This window comes from Mustela erminea, chromosome 19 (genome assembly GCF_009829155.1).
Source record: "Mustela erminea isolate mMusErm1 chromosome 19, mMusErm1.Pri, whole genome shotgun sequence".
Lineage (NCBI taxonomy): Eukaryota > Metazoa > Chordata > Mammalia > Carnivora > Mustelidae > Mustela > Mustela erminea.
This window is the reverse complement of record NC_045632.1, coordinates 26211042-26225775: the sequence shown is the minus strand read 5'-3', so window position 1 is coordinate 26225775 and position 14734 is coordinate 26211042.

The following is a 14734-nucleotide window of genomic DNA, read 5'->3' as shown; positions in this document are numbered from 1 at the left end:
TCAGATGCATTAAAGATTCCTTCGTGTCTTTTTATGGCTTGATAGCTCATTTCTTTCCAGTGCTGAATAATAATCAATGTTTGGATGTACCACAGCTTATGTATCCATTCACCTACCAAAGGACATCTTGGTTGCTTCTAAGTTTTGTCAAATACAAATAAAACTGCTGCAAAACCAACCATATGCACATTTTTGTGTGGACATGTTTCCAACTCCTTTGGATAAATACCAAGCAGCATAATTGTGGATTATATGGCAAGAGTATATTTACTTTTGCAAGAAACTGCTAAACAGTCTTCTAAGGTGACTGTATATACCCTGCTTTTCTTGTTTCATCTCATTTGTCATATTCACAATGGTGATATGTTTAACTCTGTGTTTATTTAATATCTACCTCCCTAGCTCAAAGGAAAGAAGCCCTAATTTTTTGCTCACGACTCTACTTCCATTGCATAACAGTGCCTGGTGCATAAAATTCACTCAAATTATTTGCTGAAGAAGAAAAGAGTGATTTTATAGCAATGTAACACTATAATCTATACACCTCTTTGGGAGTTAGGCTAGGTATGGAGTCAGTGGCAGAAATCAGGAAAACAATTTTCCACACGTCGTCCTACCTTACTGCTTCTTAACCATGGGTTCTTGTCTTTAAGACTTGTCTTTTCTACTGAGGCTGTCCAAGAAAAGACACTTTCTCTAATCTTTTGTCTTCATAGTTCAGCATTAGTTCCTTATCTGTGAAATGGGAATACAATTTCTCTGCCTGATATCTAGAGCCACACTAGCAGATCTCTTAAGAAACTCTTCTGCCCAGACTATAATGGTATAATTCTCTGTCCAGAAGGCTGGTTTCCCCTATAGGCAAATTTGTAACTAAGTAGCTTACTACAGAGGTTAATTGCACAGAAAATGTGGTTTGCGGACCATCAACTTTTTTCCCCTCCCATGTTTCTGCTATTAGGCTGCAATAAATGCTTGGCTTAAAACAAAACAAAACAAAACAAAACCCACCACACCTAAAAATATCAAGAAGGAAAAGAAAACAAGGAGAAATCTAATACCTGAAACACCCATAATCTGGACCATTTGCTGTGTGAAAGAGAGAGTTGATATTGCCCTAGAGAGAAAGCATGCACTAATTGGAGCCATTGCTGCACAGTGTGATGAGAGAAACAAACTGTCTCCCTTATAGAAGTACCCAGCCCATGGCAGGAGAGGGATGGGAGATACATCTCCTGCTTAACATCACAGAACAGCAGAGCTGGAGGGAACTTAGCAGACCTCAAACCCAAGCACAAATTCACATTTGCAGAAGCAAGCCCAAGCTCTAGGGACTGGAACTCAGGTGTCCATACCTGCAATCCAGAGTCCCTTTAAGTCAGCTTTGCCACACACCAGATAATAGGGGTTAAATCTGATTGTGCATAACGTTTCTTCACTGCCTCCCACACTAAGGTTTCTGCACTAGGAGTGACAGGCAAGGTGTGTGTGGTCATGACGCTGCATCAGGATATCAGGGGGAAAGCTTCAATCCACACCCACCTTGAGGGCTTACATTTGAATTTTGCTTTGCTTCAACTCAGAGTCAGTGGTGCTGCCTTTTTAAACTACACTCCTACACCATGTCCTGAATCAGCAAGACCTTTCCCTCTTACTCCATTCCAAATGAGTAAGGGACTAGGATCCCCCATTTGGTCACAAATTCCCTCCTTTACATTTTTAATGCAAGGGCCAGTTCCTTCCTTCTATACCCACAAGACCCTGGCTTGATGCAGGGCCCATAGCAGGAAAGTGACTCTTTCTTATCACCATATCTGACAGGACGATTGCAATTTAACTGCTTTCCCACTTAGAAACAGAGGATAGCTAAAGAAAAGACATTTCCTTCTTTTCCCTTCTCCCCCGGGATAATCAAGTTAGTCATTGGTGCTGGGAAAAGAAGGGGGTGGGGCACGAGAAAATAAATACTGATAACTTTTTTACTGAGATCTTATTCAGTCTGCAAATCATTCCAATATAAAGTGGAAAATTATTACAATTTCAAAAATATGGTTTGTGAATCATGGTCAAAAATTCCCTGATAAAAGGACCACAGGTGAAAAGTCACTAATTAAGCTCATTCTCTCTCTCTCTCTCTCTCTCTCTCTCTCTCACACACACACACACACACACACATTCTCTCCCTGAGTTATTCTCACAATACATTACAATCTAGGAAATGGCTTCCTCGCTGAAGAAATCTAATAATTTTCCTCAAAAGAAACATACTAGGATGCATGGGCCATTCTGAATGAAAAAAAGATATCCTAAATTAAGCACAGTGTGGTCAACATGAATTTAATTCTACCTGCCAGGGTCACTGGCTATAAACAGACAACTAGTATTCTTTATTTTGCTACATAAACAGTGGCTTCTCATCGGATTTCCTGCTGCTAGTCCCTGAAAGCCATTGCCTGAATCACCAGTAGGGCTGCTAATTGAAGAGCTGAGCAGATTTTTCCCTAAAAGTCAGGATGACATGGTGAAGCTGGGCACATTGCCCCTGCTCCCCATGCATCCTTTTGGAAAGTATGATCTTCTAAACAGAAATAAAACTTGCAAAGCACAGCAGACAGAAGGCTGAAGGTCAAGTGATAAATTCCAAGTGCTAAGACATGCTTTACTAACTAAACTCCTATGTTCCACTACGTCTCTGTGTATATGAGAAAAAGCTGCAGGAGTAAAGAACAGAGATTCACAGGCTCAGGAAGAGCTGAAGAATTTGGGTCAGACTGGAGGAAGGATGCTCCTTGGCTGGAAACTAGTTACTATTTGTTGGATACTTACAATATAACAAGTAAATAGATAGATGATAGACAGTGACAGAGATTTTTAATTTCACAAAGTAATGTATTTTTATATATACGTATGTGTATATATGTATATGTGTGTATATATTATACATGTACATATATATATACTTATTTATGTTATGCATATTTGTAAGAAAATCAGAGCTCAGAAAAGCTGAGTAAGTATATTGGCTTGTCGCCACATCAGAACTTGAGGAAAAAATTTGAGAGTAGATGCTTTATTTCAAGGTGATCCCAGTAAACAGGAGTGAGGGAGTGGGAAGTGTGATACAAAGAAGGAAGAAAGAGCCAACATGAAGTGTTACTGAGCTGGTTCCTGCTGTGGCAACTGCGTTCAATTCCGCTGGAGACTCTTTGAGTAACTGTGTAGAATGTGCCTCAGAACTGTCCCTTCAAAGGATAAAAGGATGGCATTAATTCTTGCGCTTCTGGGATGTTTCACATGTGAGCTGAGAGAGGGTCCCTAGCTTTGGGGGATACCCTTGAGGCAGGAAAGCTGATGGGCTGATTCAGTTGGCCTTTGAGAGATGCTATCTCTGTGTATGGACCTGTATGTATGCCGATAACTGCAGCTGAAATCAAAGGTAGGATGAGTGGAAATGATGTCAGGCACAGAAGCATGTTAGAGCGACCAAGCTGCCTGACTTCAAGACCCATGAGCTTTGTACTCTATTATGTTATTTTTCTAAAACTGGGCATCAGCAGTGTCAGGACAACCTGTCCTTCCTAGGTATTCATCCTGTAGCCCATTCCTACAGGTCCTTACTCTTAGGTGGATGCTAAGCCTTAGTTGAAGACAATGCAACATTTCCCCAGATCAGAGTTCTTAAGTTTTGAAAGCGGACTCCGCAACAGCTCTTTTGAAGTACACTAAGTACACAGGTAATGAACTTTCCAACTGTAAGATGTTCCATAAGCCCACAGTGAACGGCAGAAAGGCATAATATGAATGTCTACACCAGATGGTGAATTAGACTTGGATGTTTAAGGAAATTTCAGAATTAAATTCCAATTCCAGGATTCTACCCCACTTTTTCATGGGTAGATTCATGTTAATCCTTGTATATGCATATATGAATGCTGAGTTATAAGGGAGCAAATTTCAGTGTCCACTTCTTTTCTTTTTTTAAATCCAACAATGTACTTTACAGATTATTTTAGCCAGTTTGGACTGCTATAACAAAATACCATGGATGTTTAAATAACAAATATTTATTCTCATAATTCTGGAGGTTGGGAAGTCCAAGAGCAAAGTGTCAGCAGATTCAGTGTCTGGTGAGAGCCCACCTCCTGGTTTGAATATGGCTGTCTTCTCATTGCATCTTCTCATGGTAGAGTGCAGAGAGAGAAGAACCAAACTCTCTTGTGTCTTCTCTTATCAGGTCATTAATCCCATCACATAGGCTCCATCCTTAGCACCTAATTACGTCCAAAAGGCTCTACTTCCAAATAATATCATATTGGGATTAGGCTCAATATATGAATTTTAGGGGGGCACAAATATTCAGTCCATAAAACAGCTTAATCATTTTATATCAGCATGTTTCTCTCTAATATTTAGATACTGGTTCACTATATAAATAGTGCATGAGTTATTTAACCAGGTCCTTCTTATATTTACATGGTTTCAAGTGTTTTGCTTCAATAAGCATCTTTACATGTTATTTATGAAATATATCTTTAGGTTAAATTCCTGGTAATTGCTGGGAAAGTTGGTATGTGCATTTAAATTGATGGATTTTGCCAAAATTATCATCCGAAGATGTCACACCAATTGATAATTACCACATAAATGTATGAGCATTTTATCACCAACTCACTAAAAATATATCTCATCAATCCTTTGATCCTTAGGGAGACTTCCTTTTGTTCTACTACTTTTTATTAAGTGAAAAATGTTAGGAATTGGCATGAAAGCATCATTAGTCTTTGCACTGAAAATCATATCATATGAATATGACCTTCCCTTAGTGCCTTAACTACTGTATCAGTTTGTCTCTATATCTACCATTGTATCAGCTGGTTTTTGCTGTGTAACAAACCACTCCTAATTCAGTGGCTGAAAACTATAACTATAATTAAAAGCATCTTTTAAAGATCCTTCAAGACAAATAAGGCAGGTATTGAAATACTCTGCAATGAGCCAATCTGGGTCTTTCAAAATAGAAAAGGGACACAAGGGATGGCAATTTTCAGTAAAGCTGTCATTTTTCATTAATATACCAAGAAGAATGTGGCAGTTCATTGCATGCAATTCATCTTTATTCTTCTGTATACATTTTGAAGAGCTTTCTTAAATTCCCTTGGTAAATATCAGATATTATGGGCTTTTTATTAAAACTTGGGAGAAACTAAGCATAAAATGAAATATGACTGGTTTCCAACAAGCCCAACATTACCATTGTTAGAAACGTTTCACCAACTCAGGTTGCACTTATAGATTTTGCTGAGTTTTATTTTTATACTTTACAGTTCTGATTTGAGATTTAAAAAAACAAGCTATCCACTAGACAGAGTACATAATTCATAACAAGTAACAACAAAGATCTTTTATATTAGCTATTCTGCAGAAACTACAGCCTTCAGCCACTTTTGCACCTAACCTTAGGGTTGAAAAGGCGTGCGTGAGCAGTTTGCTATACATGTTTTACCTATTTTTAATTTAAAATTTTACCTAACACCCAAATTCTCATGATAAAAATTAATACAGCATAGAAGTGAGAATAAATATTGAAAGTGACCTTCACCCCTACATTTCCACCCCCATGCACTTCAAATACCGCTTACCTCCTAAAAGGCAACCACTATTTGCAATTTAATATATAACTTTCTAGATATTTTTCTATGCTTTCATGTTTGTAACATAAACATTTCTTTCTGTTTTACAGAACAACATTCTTCTCTACATTTTTTTACTTAAATTCACCTTTTTACATTTAATCATATGTCCTACAGATCTTTTCATGCTGTTATATTTAGATGCACATTCCTTTTTTACTTCTACATGGTATCCATAACATGACAGTATCATAATTTGACCATCCCCCTGCTGAGAAGTGTATGCATAATTCGTGATTATTTTTTACTACCATAAGTAGTGATACAGTGGATATTCATGTGTGTGCAGACATGCGCTAATGCTTAAGTGTTTTTGAAATATAATGTCTTCAAATGGGATTGCTAGGTAAAGGCAGTAGGCATGTTCAATTCAATAGATTTTTGTCAAATTGCATTCCAAAAAGGCTATATAAATTCTGTTCTGAGTCCAGTGCAGACAAGATGGACTCAGAAAGCCCCGAAATCAGATAGGTAGGGCTCATATCCAGCCCCCACCATATCTTAGGTAGTGACTTCAGCAGTTGCTCAAGTTTTTTGTGCTTCCATTTACCCACACACATAGGACTTATGCACATCTTTAAGGGGTATTTGAGAGTTTTAAAATCATAATGGATTGAAATGGAAGTTCCTGGTCTATGATGGGTATTCAGCTTTCCAAAATGTAGTAATCTAATTTTGAATCAAAGTGGTCCAGAAAGTCATACTTCATTGTAAGACTACCAGGAGATTTTGGAGTAGTTATTCTTTGGACTACACTTTAAAAATCACCTCATTACTAGGTAAGTCCCAATTCCACTGATGATCTCTCTCTGATGAAAGGAATCCTATTTAATATATTTAAGAAGACAATTTCCCTTCCTTCTTCCCAGCTGTCTGTCTCTATGCTTTCCAGTAAGAGAGAATGAATAAGTCAGAAAGAGGGATGGGTATATCTGTCTACATAATTTGTTAACCAGGCCTTGGAACCCCCATAGACTTTGAGATATTTTTGTTTTGAGACAGAGAAAAATTCATATAATAAGTTTATAATAATGATAATTGGTCTTAGAGATAAACAGCTCTACATTCAGCTGCTGAAAATGTCATATTTAATCAAATCCAAGATGCTAAGAAAGAAAAATGTTGTCATTTATAATTTTAAGTTTTTTGTATTATAAATAGCATCCCAATGTTAAAATATGAGAAAAATCTCTGTCTTAGAATTGATGAAATATAGAGATTTGCATAGAATATTTTACAGGCAAGGAGAAAAACACCAAGTTATGGTCAATGATAAAAGATGACCACTGGGCACCTGGGTGGCTCAGATGGTTAGGCATCTGCCTTCAGCTTGGGTCATGATCCGAACATAGGATCAAGCCCCACATCAGGCTCCCTGCTCGGTGGGGAGCCTGCTTCTCCCTTTCCCACCACTGTTCCCCCTGCTTGTGCTCTCTCATTCTCTCTGTCAAAGAAATAAATAAAATTTAAAAAAAAAAAAAAAAAGATGACCACTAAACCATCTCCTGAATGTGAGAGCCCATTGGAAGCCATTTGGCTTGTTCAGCCCCCTCATAAGTCTGGGTGTACACATTGGAAAGGAGGCAGAATTGCTCTGCTTGATGGAAGATAGAGAAGTATAAAATTCTTGGAGGAATACCAGAGAAAGAAAGAGAGGTGAATATTCTGGGCACTGCATGGGGAAGAACAAGAAGTTTTAAACACAGACACATGCATAAACACACATACACACACACACACCAGCATACACATATTCACACGTAGACATACACAGTCCCTTGGGAACATTCCTTAGGTGTGAGAGATGTAATGAAACCCCATTCTCATTCCCCTTACCAGATCTTCAGTGAAGTCGACATTGCTCATTTATACTCTTCGGTAAGTGGGTTCTTTCACAATATATAGATTTTGTTTCCCTTTTGTCAGTAAGTAAAGACAAAAATGTAGCTGCTAGCTGGTTATCAGCATTAAGTTTTACTTAATTCACAGGTGAAGAAACCTCTTTGGAAGAGCTAAGTAGCTTGTCTGACATCATTTAATGTATTTGAACCCCAGTTAGATTGTGGGACCCCTTGAGCCCTCTCAGCTTCCAGGTATCAGGCTCCTTCCTCTTCTGTAGGACTATATCCTACAGAAGATCCTTCTGTAGACTATATATCTACTGTTTAGTTTATTAAAAGTAACTATGCAGCAGAAATTTCTGGGCTCCAAGAGAACCAGGACCTTCAGTAGGTTATTCTGCTGCTTTTTATTTTTTTCCTGCTCAAATAATATTACACAACTTTTAGTGAGTGGCAGTGACTGCAGTCCTCTGAGATTTCTCTTTCTTTTTCCCATATGTCTACACAGCTATGTTACCTGACCCTGACTTCAAGGCATGGGTAATGATGGTAACAGAGTTTTGCTCGCAATTGAGTACCTTCTCTGAAGAAGGAGCAGCATTTTCAGCTCTTTTATGACCACCTCCTCCCCCCACTAGAGGACAAATGACTAGCCTGGTAAGGGTCAAGTGTCGTCTAGTCGTGACTTCTCTGGAATGGACATAGCACAGTAACTTGGGCTGCAACTTTTGGTGCTCTGGGTGCCCTCAGCTTAAGACTCAAACTGTCTCAATAGAGACCTGATCCATTGATGCTCGTATTAAGTGTAGTTCTCAGCATTCATCCCAAAAGAGCCAAGCCATAAAATTTAAAAAAAAAAAAAAAAAAATCCTGTTCTGCCTTTGCAAATTAAATGGAACGCCTAATAGTTCACATGAGGAAAATACAAAACTTGTAAACAGCTCTTTCAGGTTTAACAAGCGGAGACTTAGCTGAACGTTTTCTGCAGCTTGACAATCAGAAGTGACATCCACACAATAGAGTGTCACTCTTCTTAGCAGATCCTTTGTTTCTCTGCTAATAAATGCAAGTGTCACATGGAACCCACTTCTTGTTTCATTTTCTGCAGCATAGTGTAGGACTAAATCACCAGCACCCTGGCAAACTGCTAACATGTTCCCACAGGATGAATAGCATCTCAACAAAAGGATGAATGGAGACCATTTTCTCACTAGGAAGATAGTAGAAGGAATGAGAAGAGTCACTTATCGACAGTCATCACCAGTAGGTCTGTGCCTATTTGTTTTGATCAACATTATCGAGGTATAATGTACATTGAAAGGATCACATCCATTTTAATTGTTCAGGTCAATAACTGACAAATGTATACCACATAACCACACAATCAAAATATAGGACATTAGCATAACCCCGGAATATTCCACTCTACCTCTTTGTCGCTAACCCTTTCACAAGACAGCCCCAGAAAATCACTGATCTGTTTCTGTTGCTGTAAATTAGATTTCCCTTTTTTATAGCTTCATATAAATGAAACCATGTCACACATATTTTGTTGTATCTGTGTTTTTCACTCAGCATAATGTCTGTGAAGTTTGTTCCTTTTATTGCTAGTAGTATCCCTGCTTTGCGTGGATTTATCACAATTTGTTTATCTGTTCAGTAGGTGATGGACATTTGGATTATTTCCAGCTTGAATTATTATTATTAAAGCTGCTATGAGAATCTGTGTACAACTCTTTGTGAGAAAGTATATTTTCATTTCTCTGGGATAGTTATCTCTGAGGAATTGTTGGGTAGCACTGTGAGGGCATGTTTAACGTCACAAAATATTACCCAAATCATTTCCAACATGTTTGCACTACTTTGTGGTTCTATATCTCCACTAACCCTTGGGATTTTCATTCTTTTTAACACCTTCTAGTAGGTGTGAAGAGGTATATCACTGTAGATTTAATTTGCATTTCCCTGGAGACTAATGATATTGGGCATATTTTCATGTGTTTTTTGGCCATTCTTATATAGTATTCATTCAAATATTTTGCCTTTTCTTTTTTTTTTTTTTAGTTGTGTCTCCTTATTATTGAGTTGTAAGAATTCCTTATATACTCTGGATGCAACCACTTTGCCAAATACATTTTACATATATTTTATCCCAATCTGTGACTTGCCTTTTTAAATTCCTAAGGCTTTTTTTTTAAAGCACAGATTTTTAATTTTGATGAAACCCAAAGTTTTTTTAATTTTTTTTGTGTAAAAGCATAACATGCCTAAGAAATCTTTATCTACCCTGAGGTTGTGAAAACTTTCTCCTATTTTTTTTATAGAATTTTCATAGTTGTAGCTCTTATGATCCATTTGGAATACATTTTGGTAGTTTCTTATAAATCCAAATGTATACTTTCCATGCAACCCAGCAATTCCACTCCTATTATTCAAGAATAATAAAAATATATGCCAAAAAAGACTTGGATACAAATATTCACTGAAGTTTTATTCATTAGAGCCAAAAGCTACCAACAAATCAAATGTCCGGCAGTAAATGAATTGATAAACTATCTGTTATATCCTCATGTATATAATCAGCAGTATAAAGGAACACATTACTTATAAATATAATACTGAAGAATCTCATAGTTAGATTGGGTGAAAGAATCCAGTCACCAAAGAGTAAATACTGTATTATTTCATTTATGTGAAATTTTAGAGAAGGTAAAAATAACCTGTAATGATAGAAATCAGATCAGCGGTGGTAAATAGGCAGATGGAATTTGGGCAGAGAAAGATTAGGCAGAGGTATGAGGAAATTTGGGGAAAGATAGAAATGTTCTATATTTTAATTAGGATGGTAGTTTCATGAATGGTTACATTTGTCAAGTAATTGACTTGTATATTTAAAATATGTGAATTTTATTATGCAAAATTGTATCCCAGTAACAGTGACTTAAATTTGACACTTACCAAATTTTTTTGACACTTATTATTTTGTAATTGTATTAGACAGTGTTCTCCAGAGAAACAGAACCAATATATATATCTATACACACACACACACACACACACACACACACACACACACACGTATAGGATATAAGGTGTATAGGGTATAGGGTTCTCCAGAGAAACAGAACCAATAAGATACATACAGATATTTAATACAGGAATTGTCTCATATGGTTATGGAGAATGACCAGTTCCATTATCTGCCATCTGCAAGCTGGAGAATAGGGAAAGCCAGAATCTGAAATCTTGAGAACTAGGGAACAGTTGGTTATAAGTCCCAATCTGAGTCTGAAAGCCCAAGAAAGATGTGTGCTGAAGACCAAGGGCAGGAGAAGAAAGATGTCTCAGCTCAGGCCAAAAGAGTGGATTCACGCCCTTCCACCTTTTTGTTCTATTCAGTCCGTAAGTAGATAGGATAAGGCCCACCCTCACTGGGGAAGGTCTTCTGCTTTACCAAATCCACCACTTCAAAGGCTAATCTCTTTGGAAACACCCTTTCAGATGCACCCAAAATAATGTTTCACCAGCTGTATGGGAAACTTAGACTAATCAAATTAACACATAAAATTAGCCACCACATCTACTTATTAGGAGGAATACTATTTAATACATCTTCCTTTTTAGCCCTCAAGAACCCTGTGTGTTTTGCTCACCACTGAATCCCCAATACCAACGAAGCACAGTAACTAGCAAATGGAAGGTATTCAACAAATATTTGTTAAAAGAAGGGAAGAGGAGTACCTTACAGTCTTATTCATGAGAAACAATACAAGGAATTAAATAACTGAATGCAGGGTTGAATTCAAGTAAAAAGGCACAGAAGTTCAGGTAGAAGGGAATAAATCTGTGTGTTCTAATGCAGTTGAAGAAGACACTTAGAAATAAATGGGTTTTAAAAGGTAGAGGGATTTAAGAATGGGTGTATAGAAGAGATGGAATTCCTGGTGGAGAAGATTTCATGAATAAAGAAATGGAAGTAAATGAGTGAGAAATGAGGAGGAAGCAGAGCTTCGTGAATTCTTATCTTACTCCCAGAGTTTGCAGAAGAGACCCATCTTGCTACCTTAGCCCCATGCCCCAAATCCAGACCCTTATCCTCTGCCAACCTGTGCCATGCAACCCCCCAGGTGGCTGTGTGCAGAGCATCCCACCCATGCTGAGAGTGGGATGACTTTGAATCTTTGCACTGATGCTACTTGAGGTCCTGGTGCTTAATGGAAGTCCCAGGCCTGGGGCGTGCAGCAAATGGGCTTTGGAGAGAGCGTCTCAGGTCTTCTCAGTACTGCACACACCGGAGACAGCAAATTACAAGCCGAAAATTCATTACATTTGTGAAAAACCTGAATTTATTTAGACAAAAGCAGATGGAGAGGATGGATAATCTCGTTACATTTCAGAACACTACACTTTATTCAGAAGAAATGAAACATAACGCATTATGCGTTCTTTTCTTTCCATCTGCTTTCCCTTCCCTAAGTTCAGGTTTATTATTAATATAATGAATTCATCTTGCCTCCCTCTCAATTCCATTAACCCGTACTCCTAATTAAGTTTTGTTCACATTGTCCTTTTCAACAGCTCAGAAACTCTCTTTCAATGTAGCTATTTTCCCCAGACCTCAAATCATTTCTACAGATGAACTGCTGCTACCAGGCATATGAAATGTCTTAATCAAATTATAATTTCTCTCAAATGTTAAGAAATTATCTAGGCCTTCTGTTTCCCAAAGCAAATCTGACTGACTTGAAGGACAGATTCTTCAAAGAATTGGGACCTACTCTTGACTTAGGTTATTTGACTTGACCTGGGGAAGACGAGGTGAGCGTCCTCTTCCTCGAATTTCCAGGGTCTTAACCTTGGTCACTTGACCATTAGCCAGAGCATTAATTTTCCCATTCTTCTCCAACCAGTGCATTTTTTTCCCCTCCAAAGCAAATGTAATGGGTACAGAAATTCTCTCAGGGAAAGTTCAAGCTTCAGAGAATAAATGACAGATGAAAAGATGGCAAACCAGTGCTTAGAGGGATGTAGTGACTCAGAGACAAATCCCAGCTCAGCCCCAACTACTAGGGTGAACCTGGTCAAGCTACTTTATGCCTCAGTTTCCTCACCTGTACAACAGGGCTAGTGATTCAAAGATGCTTGATAGAATTATTGTGAAGAGATGATATGGGGTGCCTGGGTCATTCAATTGGTTACGCATCTGACTCTTGGTTTAAGCTCAGGTCATGATCTCAGGGTCTTGGAATCAAGCCCCATATCTGGCTCTGTGCTCAATAAGGAGTATGCTTGAGATTCTCTCTCTCCTCTTCTCTCTCCCCTCCCCCCACTCTCTCAGGCTCTCTCTCTCTCTCTCAAATAATACTAAATGAATAAATAAATAAATTTTTTTTTTTAAGTAGATGTAAGAAAGTATGACAAGTACTCAGCACAGTGTCTGGTACATGAATGCTCAATAAATATTGGCAGTTACAACGATGGCAGCCATTATGACTCTGCTACTATCCAAGGAAACCATCAGGTTCTGGAATTTGACCCCAGCTGGGCCTGCACACTCACTTTTGCACCGAAAGACTTAGAAAATCAACCTATAATTAAAGTCACAGCAACTTACACCAAACATTAAAAAGACCAGCTTTTCTCTGTTGGGTCAGTGTCACAGTCCACCCAACTGAGGAGGTGTCCCTCTGATAGGGTTACTGAGGGAGGCTCAAGTGTAACGACGATTCTCCTCTCAGAAACCAAATCCTAAAAGAGGTTACTTTCTACTGTATTATATCAACCTTCCTCCAAAACCTTATGGTTCTGCTCAGAATCTCTATCTTCGGGCATTGCATTTCTCAGGCTGAGTCTGGTGAGGCTGGTAATCCTGTTCTTTCTGTATCAAAGCTTTAAGCACGGGTCCAGGATGTCTGCTACTGGCATTCTGAAAGTTGGCAAATAGGATCTGTTCACCTCTCTTTATGAACCAAGGACCTGGATCACAGGGAAACCGACCCTGCCTCTGGCCTTTCGTTCTAATCGACTCTGAGAAACACCATCACTGACCCCTGAAGAACCAAGCTGCAACATCCCCAATGCTGCAACCCTGATTAATGAGTTTTCCTGGAACTCTTTAGTCACTACCTGCCTTATGCCTCAAGCAAGACACCTCTTTGACCAGGTCCAGTTCTTCCACAAAGCAGGGGCAGAGCAAGCTGTCCACTGACCTCAGAGGCCAGTCACACCTGCAGTCAGGGAAGAGCAGAGTCACTCTCAACTTTATTACTCCATCGAAAGCTTCCAGAATGAACTCACATAAACCACTGCTTGTTGGACTGGCGAGTGAGTTTTTTATGACTCTGTTCCTGGGCTCTAAGGAGAGAGCACATTTTCCCAAAGTTAAATCTTCTAAATTGGAGTTGCCACCTTTCAAGGGTGAGCTGATCCAATGTCATTGCTGGTCAAGGAAACTTCTAAATACAGAGGAAAAATTAACACCTTCCTTTTCACTCACCAGATGAAAGAGGCCATGATGCATAGGTCGAAACATTGGCTCAAATCAAATTGTTGAAGTTGCTTTATTTTTAGAGATAGAAAAATTGCAAAATGTCAGTCCTTCTACCTCCTTCTTCTGCTGAGGTCTCTCACCCATCCATCAGGTGACTCTGTTTTTGGCCTCAGAATCCTCCAGGATGAGCCTGCCCTCACCACCCCCATCCAGGCATTGTCTGGGTGCACTGACCCAGCAAAGCCAGAAGCCTGCAAAAATGTCAGCTCCAGAAGGCAGGGAGCAGCAACTGACTAGGACAAGACAAAATGTCACAGCCACCTCCCACTAGCACCTGTATCTCTCTGCCCCACAGACTGTGCCCTCAGGCTGGCCAACCCCAACTCTTAGCAATAGCAGAAGGAGGCAGACAAAAAATAAAAGAATGCCTTTGACCTGGAAGAGCATGCTCTCAGTTAGGAATCCAGAGCACAGTCCTATGGAAATGACTTGAGGCTGCAGAAAAAATATATAGTATGAGATCTAGGGCTCTGGAGCCAGGCTTCCTGGGTTTGGATCATGTACGTGCATGATAATTGTGTGACCTTACAAAGTTGCTTATCTTCCCCAGCTAAAACCTCATGGGGTTCTAAGGACCAAGAATGAGAACATGTGTAATATTTGGTACTACTTGACCAAAAACCTCTTTATGAAGAGCTTAATCATCTCACATC